This window comes from Heliangelus exortis, chromosome 1, assembly GCF_036169615.1.
Source record: "Heliangelus exortis chromosome 1, bHelExo1.hap1, whole genome shotgun sequence".
In the NCBI taxonomy this organism is placed as follows: Eukaryota; Metazoa; Chordata; class Aves; order Apodiformes; family Trochilidae; genus Heliangelus; species Heliangelus exortis.
This window is the reverse complement of record NC_092422.1, coordinates 30,036,535-30,050,382: the sequence shown is the minus strand read 5'-3', so window position 1 is coordinate 30,050,382 and position 13,848 is coordinate 30,036,535. Positions and strand designations below refer to the sequence as shown.

Sequence of the window (13,848 nt, the reverse complement as noted above, 5' to 3'; positions counted from 1 at the left end):
GTAAACTACCCATACAAAGATTAGAGTTAATCTTAAGCTTAACTATTGATTAGCTCTCCAAATGCTTATCAGTTGGTGAAGCCTTGATGCTCACCACAGCTCAGAGAAGAAGCAGCAATTTTCTAGATGATAATTTACCCCCTTCATTGGGCACTCCACTTAAAAATTTGCTTGTTTGAATACTGCATGGACAGCATGCATGGTTTCTCAGTGAACAAAAAGAGATGTCATGTGATCTGGCAACAGATCCTCTGAAGAACATACAGACAAGGTACCAGATTTTTGTGTAATCAACAGCACACTTTTGCACTTTCCAGCATAAGGCAATCAAGGTTTGCCATTTGTCTTCCTGGTATTCAGCATCTGGGCCAGAAAATTCACCTTAATTTGAGTCTATGCTTGCTTCTAAAGGGATTTTAACAGTGGAAAGATTCATGTTCCATCTCATCTCTCCCATACTAAGATACATGTGTGCAGATCCATCACTGAGAATGGCTTGGCCTCTGTTACCATTAATTGAAGTATATTGAGAGATTTGGCAGAAAAAATATCCAAATTTGAAATATCAAGAGACAGATCCATCTAGTTTCACATCCTGTTTCTATAATATACCTTAATTACAGTTAATTAGGAGATATTGTTCCTGGTGGAAAAGCATCTGACATAGCTTCATGGGTGATTAAACATAGAACAGAAATTGATACATTTGTTGAATGCAGGATCTGTTTACTATTACTGTACAACTCTCCCTAGAGTATCATTCTTATTACATAGCAAGAGAAAAGAAAGTCACAGGCCAAAAATATTCCTGTGCCTCATGATGCTTTAATATTCCCTGCTGTCTTCTTGAATTTTTTACTGTTGGCCCCTTAGGATGCATGATCCAGTTCCCACTGAAGGTGATCAGGGGCTTCTCAGTTGGCTTCAGCTGAGCCACAGTAGATACAAAATGAGCAGCAGAGAGAGGAAAGGGCTGAGGGAAACCAAGAGCTACAGGGACTGACCTCTGTGGAAAAAAAATGCAGTTGGACACAATGTCAATGAGGGCTTCAATGCCATTTGTGAAAGAGTAATCTTTGATTTATTGGAGGAGGGCTATTAGCTGGAATCCTTTTCTCATACGGTATGAAGCAGAAAAAGTAGAGACCCAGACTGAAACCACAAGCTCAGCTTCTGTTGGTGTCAATAAGGTTTGCTCACACTCATTGATCTATGGCTGCATGTGACCCTGAAATATGTTTTGCTGGGCTGCCTGAGATCACTGCTCATGCTTAGAATAGAAACGGAAGGATTGGGTTTATCACTGAAAAGTAAGCAGTGCATGCCTTCTGCCTGAAAATTAACAACAAAAGTGGCATCATTGGCTAGATTACTTGTACTAGAAAAAGTCTTGTTTTTCACAGATTCTATACACACCAGTTTCCTAAATGCTCGTTTACTCAGAACACCAACAGTTGTGATAAACCATATGCTATTTATTCTGTAGTGCAACTAGATGCTTTGGGCAAAGATTTTCAAATTGTTTATTTATATTTAAAGGCAAAACCAGTCTTTTGCTGCATTTTTTCCATTCCTGGTGATGGATTTCATCTTTGCTATGTGATCCAGCTATTTAACCACCTCTCACCACTTCTCCCATGAATTGTTTATACAGTGACTTGGCAGTGTAATTTGCATATCACAGGAAAGATCCCATTACATGTTCCCAGAGGTGAGGTTTCACCAGCTTTATCACATTCTGCCACCTATGCACAACCCTGAAGCAGAGTGCTTGGTTAATCCAGAAAGTCACTTCTTGGCTGCCAACAGTAATTAAACATTAATGGTGCAGTTATGAACTTTTCAGTCACTCAAAACTTATCTCCCCATTGTCTTTGGTAAATATAATACCTAAAAAAGGTATTTATCTTTTCATGCAAATTTTTCTGCTGCAGGAAGATCACAGAGCATTATCCTGACTCTATTCAGTTCAGCTGTTGCAGATTTACCCTAAAATGCACAAAGAAAGAAAAGCTGAAAGAAGGGAAACGTGCTTAGAAGCAGAGTAACTCAATTTACCACAGAAGAGTCAAAGAAGACTTGGGGCTGGAGATGATATTTTCTCTCTGGATTCATATTTGGTGTTGAAGGGAAAAAAGGTTTTAACTTCAGATTTCTGGGTGATAAAAAGCCCATGTTTGAGTTTCCAAATTATTCTTCACCCATCATTGGAAACATAAAAAGAAAAAATGACAGCAGCATAACCTTCACTGAGAGGCACACTTACTCCAAGAGCACTCTAACTACATCAAAGCATGCAACCAGGGAACAGAAATTAAAGGGAAGCCAGAACCACACCACTGTTGAACACAAACAAATTTCTTTGCACGAAGCACTGCTGCCTTATTATTTTCCCAATAAGCAGACAAAGAATCCTGCACCTTCAAATAGAGTCATCCAGTATACATTTTTGGGTAACTAACATTGCAGATAGCAAATCTTGCTACCTTTGACTGTCACTATGCAAATTCACCTTTCAGTGTAAGAACATGCACATGAAAATTCAAAAAAGCAAACTCAGCTTGGGTGAAATTTGGAGATCTAGAGTAGACTTACTAACAAATACAGCCTCCTTAGAAGGTACTCCAGGCAACCCTAAAAACATCACCCATCAGTTGCAGACAGTGCAATAGCTGACCCAGCACCTCTTTCTCAAGCAATATGACAAAGCCACAAAATCCCTAATACCACAGAGGGCTGGAAGACAGAGAAGGGGTTGATTCACTGACAAAACTAAGGGGTCTTTAAGTCACAAGGTCAGCCTCAGTGAGCAGTGATTGAAACTTGTTATCCTGCCATAGCCCAAGAGAATGTTATATAGTGCAACAGCCAGCAGTCACAGTGACAGAACCAAAAGGCAGATCGAGCACAGCTGTCCCCTCAGGTCCAGGGACAGCATGGTGGGAAGGAAGGAAAACCTGAGAGCTGTTCTTACCTGTTTAAAAGCCAGCATTTAGTTTTCAAGCTTGTCAGCACGATCCCTATTGAATGCATTGTGTCTACTGACATGCCACCCTGACATTTTGTTTTAGTAGTACAAAAAAAAAAAAAAAAAACAAAAAAAAAACGCCCCAAAACCAAGGGGTAAGGTTATGAAAGCAAATATGATGTTTTCTGCATGTTAAAATAAGTATTACTCCCACAGAGACCTGGAAGCTCAAACCACTGCAGTGCTGTGCCAGTACATGAAAACCAAAAAATGGAACTGACCTGGGTTTCACGGTTCAGGCGCGCTGTGGCAGGGATCCCGGCACTACTTCCAAATTCTACACTCGAATAAACACAGTTGTAGTTCCTTGAAGCGGATGCTTTTAATGCAGCCTGAACAGGGTGAGAAAAAGGGCATATTCCTGAAGCCTGTATTTCTTAGGTAGAAATAATCCAGCCTGGAGAAGCCCGGCTCGTGCCTGTTTGCTATTAAGACTGTACAGGAGAGAGGGAGCGTCTTTGAGTTCACACACTTAACGCTCAGTGGTGTGTCTGTGAGTGGCAGGAAACAAACAACAGCGAGGAGGGGTTAACCAGAGACCTGCTGGCTAAAACCTCTAAGTCTGGAAACAGAACTGAGAGGGCTGAGAGGTCAGATACAGTTGGTTTCTTTCTAATAGGGGGCTCAGGCATGGAGCTACCAGGCACAAAGACGCCTATCGGAAGCTGTACCCACATCCTATCTCCCCCTTAAATGTAAACCAGCCGTGGTGGATGTTATATGGCAGTCTTTCTGAAATGATCTAGAATGTCCTCCTGGTTCCCAAATAGAGCACCAGAAAAAAGCACCTGTACAGTAAGTAGAAAGAAAGGGCTGAGAAATCAGATAAGCCGTCTATGCACAGATCATCATAGGAATATCTAAAACCAGTGAATGTCAGCACAAGATGTGTTCTCCACCTAATTTCCTGAAACAACAGCGTGCCTTCTGGACAAAAGCCACCATTCTGCCATAATTGCATCAAGGTGCAGAAGGTCAGATGCAGGTAAAAGTGTCTCTGAGACTACTATGTGGTGGCAGAAAATCCCTTTACTTGGAGTCTACCTACTAAAATTTCCCCACCACTCCAGCAGATTCCTTCTTTAATCACAGTTGATGCAACAGGCAGGAAAGGAAGGGCTTGTTGGTGTCATTAGCTGTGGATGTAGACACTGGCCTGAACCTGGGCATGGAGTACAGCACCAGTCAGAAAGTCCAGATGTGGGTAGGGCTTGGAAGAAGGAGAGAGAGCAGCTGCCCATTATGACTGGAAATGTGCAGAGGAAGAACAAGCAAATCTATACTTCAGAAGACCTCATTCAGCTGCAAGATGTAAAGGATCCAGAAGATATTTTCCAGAAGATTTGTCACAAGCACTGCCATTGGCAGAGATCAGACTTGGCTGAAGACATTTTATTTACAATCTTCTTGGTAATTTTTCTCAAAGACAGACCTGTTGTACTTCTCCCACCCCACAATAAAACAAAACAAAACTAAACAGAATCCCCTCCAACTCTGCAACAGAATAACTGGACAATGGTATTGAGGAAACACTCATCATAGCAGAGAAATGTACTGTAAAGCATAATGTAGTACTGTGTTTGTATACATTTTTCACATAGGGAGTATTTATAGATGCAAAGCCAGGCAATTTCATATCTCTAGGTATTTATTTTATGCTTGTAAAATGAAATGGCATTTTTCATCCCATCTCGACTGGGAAAGAAAATATATTTAGGTTATAAATTGTTTAGAATTACTTGCTAATGCTATCGGCTTTTCTGTATCTGCTTGTAGAAAGGACAGGAGGGAGAGAGATAATGCTTTACACATAAAATCATGGAGAAAACCAGAAAACAAGCTTTGTTTTAAAATATTTTTAAATTGTTCAAGTGACAGGAATCTGTTGCCTTGGAAGCAGATCTGCAACTGAGTGAAACCTTTCACCTGTCCAACATATGAAATATTTATTATCTGAGGGTGACTAGAGATTCAATAAAGCCAGGCATACAATGCAGAAAGCAGGCCCTAGCTCATCACCTCCATGAATTTCACAGGTCCTGTGGCAGCCAGATTACATTTTGCCACGGAGAGAGGGAATTAGGCTCAATTGCAGTACTGGGGTGTCCTGGGGTAGGGAAAGGGGTGTTTTGGAAGGCTCGGGGGGAGCACAGGGGTGGAAGCTCCCCCAGATCCAACCCCTGCCCCACCTCTGCCCAAGGCTGAGCAGATATGGAAAGCTGGATGTGCCTCTGCGAGTAACATACTCAAGAAAGGGGAAATGGAACTGCAAAAATACAAATTTACCCACAGCCTGTGGTGAGATGTCAGGCTATTGGAGTAGCACGGTGGGGCAGTCCTTGAAGGACCATGGAGGCGTAAATGTGGATTTGCAGCCCCTGAAGTGTCACGGGTGGGCAGACGTGGAGCTGCAGCCTGTGCGGGATCATGGGGAGGGTCAGATGTGGATCTGCAGCCATGCAGGAGCCCGTCTCAGAGGAGGTGACTGTTCCCGCAGCAGCCGTGACTCTGTGTGCAGCCCGGGCTGGAGCAGTCTGTGCCTGAGGGACTGCACCTGTGGGAGGGACTCATGGCGGAGGGGTTCCTGAAGGACTCTCTGCCATGAGAGGGACACCGCGTTGGAGCAGGGGAGGAATCTGAGGAGTTCTCCCCCTGAGGAGGAAGGAGCGGCAGAAACAGCGTGTGGGGAACTGACCCTAAACCCCCCCTGCCCCTCCCCTGTGCCCTGAGGGGGAGGCGGCAGCGAAGCGACCCGGGACTGGGGAGAAAGGAGGGGTGGCGGGAAGGTATTAAGATCTGCCCATGTTTTCTCTTTCTCCTGGTAGATTAAATGAGTTTTTTCTTCCTAAATTGAACCTGTCTGTTTTTTGCCTGTCTCTATAACTGGGGAATGCAATCCTCCTGTCCTTGTCTCGATTAAGGAGCCTCTGGGTGGGTTTTCTCCTCCCTGTCCCGCAGTGGGGGTTGAGGTTGCAAGGAGTGGCCGGGTTGGTACTGGCTGGGCCTAAACCATGACATGAGTGTAAGAAGAAACAAGAGGAAGCAACATCATATTCTACTTAACTAAGTTGGTGAAGCAAAATGTTCGTGTTCGTCCTATACTACCTGTAGTAAGGCTAAAAACTGTCATCACTTCCAACTAGAAGAGCCCACTCTTTTTAGAGATAATTACTTTTCCAATAAATTATTCGTGGCCACTTGTTTCCCCATAAAAATTGTCCAGTGTTTTTGTTTTGTAGAAGTTGTTGTTGGCTGTTTTTTTTTTTTCCTTTTGTGTGAGTTGGAATTAATTTATTACAGGGCTGAAACTTGGCAGAGATCCAAGCACAATGATCTGAAAAAATGTTCATACTAAAATTCAATGATGGGATTCCTTGTTTCCTTTATCTCAGAGCCTCCCTGAGAATTAGGTCCTGCAAAATGGAGCTCAGTTAATGCACAAGTGGGCACATAATCCAGTTTGCTTTACTTTTCAGGAAAAAGATTTTTCTGTTGCTGCAGACAAAAGCCTGAGTATGAACAAGCACCAGAGCTATGATTTAAGAAAATTATATTTTTGCATAGTTGCTTTCAGCATCGAATCACACTTTGAAAGAAGTTAATTTTTTCCCTTGACATTTTTGCCCTTTATCACGTTCACTTCTTTCTCAGAAAATCTAGGTCCCCAAGGTCTTTGGCATCCTTACTATTGCTAAGCAGCTTTAACATCTGCATACAAGAATTGTTGAAGTTGTCCAATTAAGCTAAGAGGTAAAAGTAAAGTTTGAAGTCCAATGTCATCATATCCTAAATCGTACTGGAATAAATTACAATTTCTCTTACCACTGTGTGTGTGTGTGTGTGTGTGTGAAGTGACAGAAAAGTTGTAGTGAGATAACACACATCAAAATACAATCACTCCTTTCAGTTCACACTGCTTCCTTATCACACTCCACTTGGCAACTGCAGGGAGATTTTAGCAGTAAATGTTGGAGCAGATCATAAAATCATAGAATGGTTTGGGGTGGAAGGGACCTTAAAGATTATCTGGTTCCAACCCCCCAGCATGAGCAGGGACACCTCCCACCAAACCAGGTTGCTCAAGGCCCCATCCAACCTGGCCTTGAACACTTCCAGGAAAGAGGCATCCAAAACTTGACTGTGCAACCTGTTCCAGTGTCTCACCACCCTCAAAGGAAAGGATTTCTTCCTCATGTCCAACCTAAATATCCCCTCTTCAAGTTTTAAACCATTTCCCCTTGTCCTCTCACTACACACCCATGTAAAAATCCCTATCCCAGCTTTCTTCAAGGCCTCCTTCAGATATTGGATGGTTATTATAAGGTCAATAACACCATACTGAGATAGGATTGCAGGCTTTTGGCTGCTGCACAGAACTGATCCTGCCCTAGCAATTAAAATGGAAGTGAGGTATGAACAAGCTGGGGAAGCAAGGAGGGGAGGAAGAAGAGCTCAAGGAAAGAGGCAATACAGTGTCTGAACAATGTTACTGTACAAACTGTGCTGCCACAGTTCAAAACCGATGCATACACTATGGGAAAATGGGGATTCCTGGCTTCACAGTGACAGGTAACACTTATCTCTGGCCTCTTTCACAACACAATAGACCTTAAAATATTAATCAGTCCTCTGTTTCAGTTGTGCTGTTTAGGCACTAGTCCTGTGCCGTAATAGAGTTCACTGCTGATACTGGGCAGGAGCACTTCCCTATCCCTGATACTGAGTTCTGTGCTCAGGAGAACAGACTTTTCTAGACTCCATTTATATTACTTCTGTGCAAATTACTTCCTCCATGTCTGTTCCAGTCCCTTCACCCTCTCACAGAGCGCTGTGCTTACGCTTTCCCAACAAGTTTCCCAGAGATAGATTGCTGGGCTCCAAAAGTACACCAAAAAGTGCAGAACGTGCCTTCTTCCCTGCCTTTCCATATGCCTGGAATATCCCCCCTCCTTTCCCACCATGGTACATCAAGTACCTTCCCTTTCTTTCAGAAAGCTGAGAATCCATCTGCTCGGCAAAGCGCTCCATCTGCGGCAGCAGCAAGTCCAGTGATGTGCTGCCAATACTTCAACAAAGGGCTCCTCTAAACCTGTTCCCCTGAGTCAGTAACACTGCCCAAATCCCCAGGGTGGGGATGCTTGCAGACAGGAGGTGTCTGGGACTGGCGGATTCTATTCATTTGGTTTTCCCATCTCAACAAAATGCTTTCCCATATTAAAAGAAAGAGGCAGCTGCAGTTGGCAACTGTGTTTCTGTTACATGTCTGCTACCAGAAATGGTCATACATAGGTCCTGGGGGAAAAAAAAATAATAAAAACAAAATATATATATATATATATATATATATATATATTTTTTTTTTTTTTTTTTTTTTTTTTTTTTTTTTTTTTTTTTTTCCACAAATATCTATCTACTTCTGTGGAGTTGCAAAGTGTTCACCTGGAAAAAATACAAGAGTTGAAGATGGAAAGGAGGGATTTGAATCTCTTTCAGGAACTGCCGAGGACTATATCTGTACCAAGTAAATTATGGAAAGGGCCCCAGCTACAGAGAGAGCCTGCCAAATTTTCCTTTCAGCATGCTGCTAGTGAAGGGCTGAGCTTTACAAACGTGACTGGTAAGTCTGAGAAGAGAGGTGAGGGAACAGGGCTCCACAGTTCTGGCCAGGATCTTTTCAGAAGGTCACTGTAAGCACTTTCACCATTCACACTTGTGTATCAGGTCTGAATAGATACCACACAGTGTTTAAGTACATATATGTATGTATACATAGACAGACACAAGTGCATATACATGTTGTTATACAGGAGTTTCTTTTGCAGACTTTGACTTCTGCATTTGCTTCATACATTAGTCTGTCTCAGACAATTTAAAAAGCCCAGGTTTGATAGTTTTATACGTGATTTATACAGGTGTTGATACATGCAGGATGGGATGCTTTGACTGCCTGTACTTTGGATCACCCACTTTTTCTGTCACTACTTATCAGCTGCACAGCACTTAGGTTTATGGCAAGTTGTTGGTTGGCTGTTAAATTACATCAAACTCACAAAGTTTTCAAAGATGATAATGTAATATATTATTTTCTGTTTTTTACATCAGCAGTTTCTTAAATCGTTTGAGGGTTTTCTTAGAAAAAAACGAGAACTCTCTGCATTGGCACGTGTAACATACCACTTCAACTCTCTTATCTTGATATGCTTTTAAAATTGTATATAAGGAAAACAAAACTTGGACTCAACAATTCAGTATATCATTCAGCAGATGGTTGTTGTTGGTTTTGAAAAATAAAGGACACAAGATTAGCCTTAGAGGTTGCCATCAGATAATTTAGCTTGATAGAATTAATCTATAATACATGTGCAAATTATAACACTGTATTTACATGTCAAGAAGCAATTTAGAAATATATTTTCTGTTTTTTTCTACTTTGGCTGCCCACATAGATAGTAAAGTGTCAAGTCTCTTACCTAAAATCGCAGGCAGTGCCAGTGTGTCTGTCCTAGGAGGTCTTTCAGAGAGAAATACCAAACCTTATCTAGCAAGCAAAGCAGTACATTTTGGAGCTCACCCATCTATAGCAAAACACTTTGGAACATGTTTATGTCTAAGGCTTTTGTTGCATAGGCAGGGATTAAGCATGTGCTCGGGCAGTCTATTGAAGGGGGGCCTGTCTTAGGTTTGTCACAAAGCAATCTGAAATACTCAGAGCTGTCCTGCACAACCACCAAGCTGACTCCAGCACCCCAGGTCTTCCACGAAATAGGTCTAAGGAAGGTGCTATACAAAAGACAACAAAAGGTAAGTAAAACCCAAACCCACACATCATTTGAAACTTTTCCTTCCAGCCAGGCAAGGCAAAAGCCTGGTCCAGAAGGGCTGGAGCACTGCTGAGCCAAGGCACATACACATCCCCAGAAATCCTACCAGCTGTATTAGTAAGGCAGGATGGCACAGGTACAACATAAAGATCATTATTTCCTTTTTGCAGACAAGAAAATGAGGTGCAGACACACACACAAAAAAAGTTACCTGCTAAAGACCTGCTGAAGCACGACTATGACAGGAATTTGAAATTGCTCCAGATCTGCTAAATTCTAGCCTGATTCACTAACCATCAGACCAGCATCCCTCCTGGCTTTGAAATAAGCATTCAAAGCATAATTAAAGTAATTTATATGTCCATCATGTTAGCCAGGCAAGGAATTAAAAACATTTTGCAAAGAGTTGTCCAAGTTACTTGTCATAATGGGGATGAGCTGAACCGGTGAAGGTGATGCAGGGTGCTCATCACTCACAAGAGAATTTTGCTCTTCCAAATAGGTGTAGTTAAATTGCCTTCTCATTTTTCTCTATTTTCTTCAAAATCTCTTGAAGTCCCAGTAATTTGTGTAGCCCAGGTTCACCCAGTTTTGATCTTGGCAAATTATCTTATCAGTTTTCTCCCTACTGCTCCCGAAGTGATTGCATGGCACAGAAGGCCACTTGGCTTTCCCATGTTGAGTTCTTTGTACAGCTTTCATCTGGATAAAAGAATGTGAGCAAGAATGTAACTTCCCATACAAAAAGCTGGCTCACCTTTCCTTTTGGAAAGAAAAGCTCCTGCCCTCACTGATGTAAGTGAGCAGGAACACAAAAAACCCACCAACCCAGACTTGAAAGCAGGGGGCTTGTGTTGATCTATAAGGGGTCCAGTAAGTTTGCAACTGGGATGGTTTACACCATGCTATGACTTTGAAACATTCTGTGTTTTCAGTCTTGTGAGGAGATATCTATCATACAAGCAAAGCTGCAAACTACATGAGGGAAACCAGCTGAGTTATGTTTCCTCTAATATTCACACTTCATCTCTCCTCTTCTAGCTGTGTCTGCTGCTTTGCTACTTTTTGGCCTCAGTACACCACATCTCCACTAATGTTTTAGTTCTTCTCTCTGTGGATGTCACAATCCCCTACAGGAACAAAACCCAGTGATCTAGTCATGAATTTCTGCCCCCTCCCCACTGTGACATCTTCCTTTGCAAACACTGCCTGTAAAGAGGAGGGAAGATGCCATCCAAATGAATGAGTGCAACTATTTTGTGCTAAAAGTCTGAGGTGATCATGCTAGTCTGATGCTTTAAGCTGACCACAAGCCTGCAAACTGAGAACATAAGTGCTGCTGATAGGAGCAAGTCAGTAATACAATAAATATCTCAGTGCAAGCTCTGCCAAGTAAAGAGTGTCAAACTTCTCTCCTCCCTTCCACTCTGTTTCCCAAAGGGTGGATCTTTTTCCAAAAGCACATATTAGCACTGAAGCTGGACACCAACACTCCATGCAATTAAAGTGCTGGCTATGACACAGTTTCATCTCCCCATGAAGCAGCCATCCCCCTAATTTTATTCTACAGTCCTTGAATATCCTGTCACTGCAATGCTGTATCTTTCAGTCAAGCCTGGATAAACTGTCTGCTAATAAATACAGACTTGTGTGTGAGCACATGCACATAACTAACAGACCAACCAACCCATTGGCCCTGTATATTTATACTTAACCTTCAGCTTGCTCAGTACTCAATTTTTAATTTTTGTTCTTTGGATATTTTCCTCACATTCCCTCAAACTTTCTTACTGCTTCAACTCTGTGTACAGCTGTTTCTTCAGGAGGCAATTTTGTTGCTCAGTTAACTATCACATTAATCAGGTGAATGTGTCTCCCTGGTACATCTAACAATTGCTCATTAAATCAGGTCTCCAACACCGCTGAAAAATAATTTAAAACCTGTTTCCAATAAACAAGCTATAAAGGCATTAAGAACAAAGTAGTGTGTAGAAAATGTATTGGAAACACAGGGACGGAAAATTCTGACCAGGCATAGAATGAGCAGAATTAACTGAATACCAAATTAATTGCTAGTAGTGTCAGGCAAATAGCAAAAAGAAAGTTATAAATATTCACATCAAATTAACAATAAATTTATTGTGGCTGAATGCAAGCTCCTTTTGTTTGCTTTCTACAAATAGTCATGCAAAGCAAATTCAAAGCCTGTACACTCCATGATTTGCTTCCAGAATAGGAGGTATAATTGATACGGGATTTATGCAGCTTTACAAAGCAAGGGAGGCTGGGCTCCCAAAATCCTTTGGAGCCAGCACACAAAGGTAATCAAACAAACCAGAGAAGGAATTGGCTCTCTGCACTTTCTTTTGCTAGCACCGTGCACAAGAAGGATACCTAATTACAGCTTGTCAGCCACTGAGGTGATGAGACAAACCTGCTATCGGGCAATTCAAACAAAAACTTAACTACAGATAATAATACTTCCATAGGAACAACCAGAGACTGAATTTGTCGAGTAAATGATTCACTTTTCTTTAATTGCTACACACAGAGAGAAATGACACAGTGATATCACAGTGACTGGATAAAATATGTCATCTTCTCCTTATACAGGGAACCTTGCAGCACTGAACAGAGGAGTTGCCTTCCCCTGCCTGTGTTAAAGGGGAACAACGGGAAAAGATTTAAAATTCAGTTTGTAAATCAAGCAGTTTTAGACCAGCTCCAAATCAATTGCCCCATCTCCAAGTCAGTCACTGACAGCACAGGCAACTTAGCAATAATGAGAGCTTGTATTTTGCAATTCTTCTATATGTACTTAGGTTAGGATAGTGGTGGTGAATCCACTTACTTAAATACTGTTAAAATTACACTCGAAGTATCACCTTGTATCTTGCTGGCACAATTACAATCTACTACACTCCATCTTACATCAATCACTAATTTCCTGTCTGGCAGCATAATTTCTCATCACAAAGCATCCATCTTTAACAAGTCAAGGTGTTCCAAGAGCTCCTAATGCCACAGTGGCCTCTTGCCCCTGTAAAACTGTGGCCTCAGAATGAAGAAGCACTGCCTATCTCCCTCCTGAAAGCCATGGCTTTGGACCCCAGAGGAAATCCCACAGGATGTAACAGAAGGTATATATTCTATACATTTAGCTGTGGAAGGGTATTCCCAAAGCATAATCATGCTGTGGAGGTGTGTGCTGAGGACACTGTCATCTGGCAACACAGATAGCAAACAGGCTGTGAACACAATTTAACTGTACAGAAACACAACGTCCAGACAATAGGGAGATGATTATCAGATCTACAGAGTAAGCAAATAGAATAAAGGGGGGAAAAACCTATAGCTGAACCTCCCTCCCTACTCTGAAAAGCAGCCATTGCTTGTAAAACAGTGGAAAGAAAAGGGAAAGGAGGATAGCCTGGCAAGGAAGCCATGGGTAGAAGTAAGATATTTATCCTAATTTTGTGTCTGAATGCACTTCATACATTCCTGTAAGGCTCAGCTCTGTGTTGCCCACTGCTTACTCAACCCTGGGCAGCAGCAATTTCCCAGCCACACAGTAAGACTTCCACTGCTGGCTGAGGGGCACCTGTACTCTCTTGTCCTGTGTGCTACCTTAGACCTTTTTTTTGTCTCCTAGGTACATTTTTTTCATCTGTACTTCACATGTGAAGATTCTTCCCACTGACTTTTGGATAATCCTAGCCTTTTTTGAAGGCATATAAGTATATAAGCATTATTTAAACACACGTAGCTCTTGCGTGTATGACAGCATCTCTTCTGAAGTTTGCAATTCAATAATATGGAGGGAAAAAACCTTTCTAAATGCACCTAAATCCACTGCTTTCGGAAATTCCTTATGTCCTGATGATGAATTAGGACCAATCTTCAGCTTTCATAACCTGCAAGATCTTGAGAATATTGTAACTTTGTTTACATAGGGATTCAAGCATATGTATATTATACATTTCTAAGCAACAGAATTAA

General features: G+C 41.8%; 1 protein-coding gene across 3 annotated transcripts in view; it reads right to left on the bottom strand.

The window, feature by feature from the left end:
• Positions 1 to 13,848, bottom strand: part of ENOX1 (ecto-NOX disulfide-thiol exchanger 1) — a 376,541-nt gene that overhangs the window by 157,038 nt on the left and 205,655 nt on the right. Inside the window, exon 1 of one of the 3 annotated variants that reach the window (XM_071740013.1) lies at positions 3,250 to 3,479. The exons of the other annotated variants lie outside the window; for them this stretch is intronic. The gene's annotated coding sequence lies outside the window, so the exon portion shown is untranslated. Of the gene's footprint in view, positions 1 to 3,249; positions 3,480 to 13,848 lie in introns of those variants that run through there. 3 annotated transcript variants of the gene reach the window in all.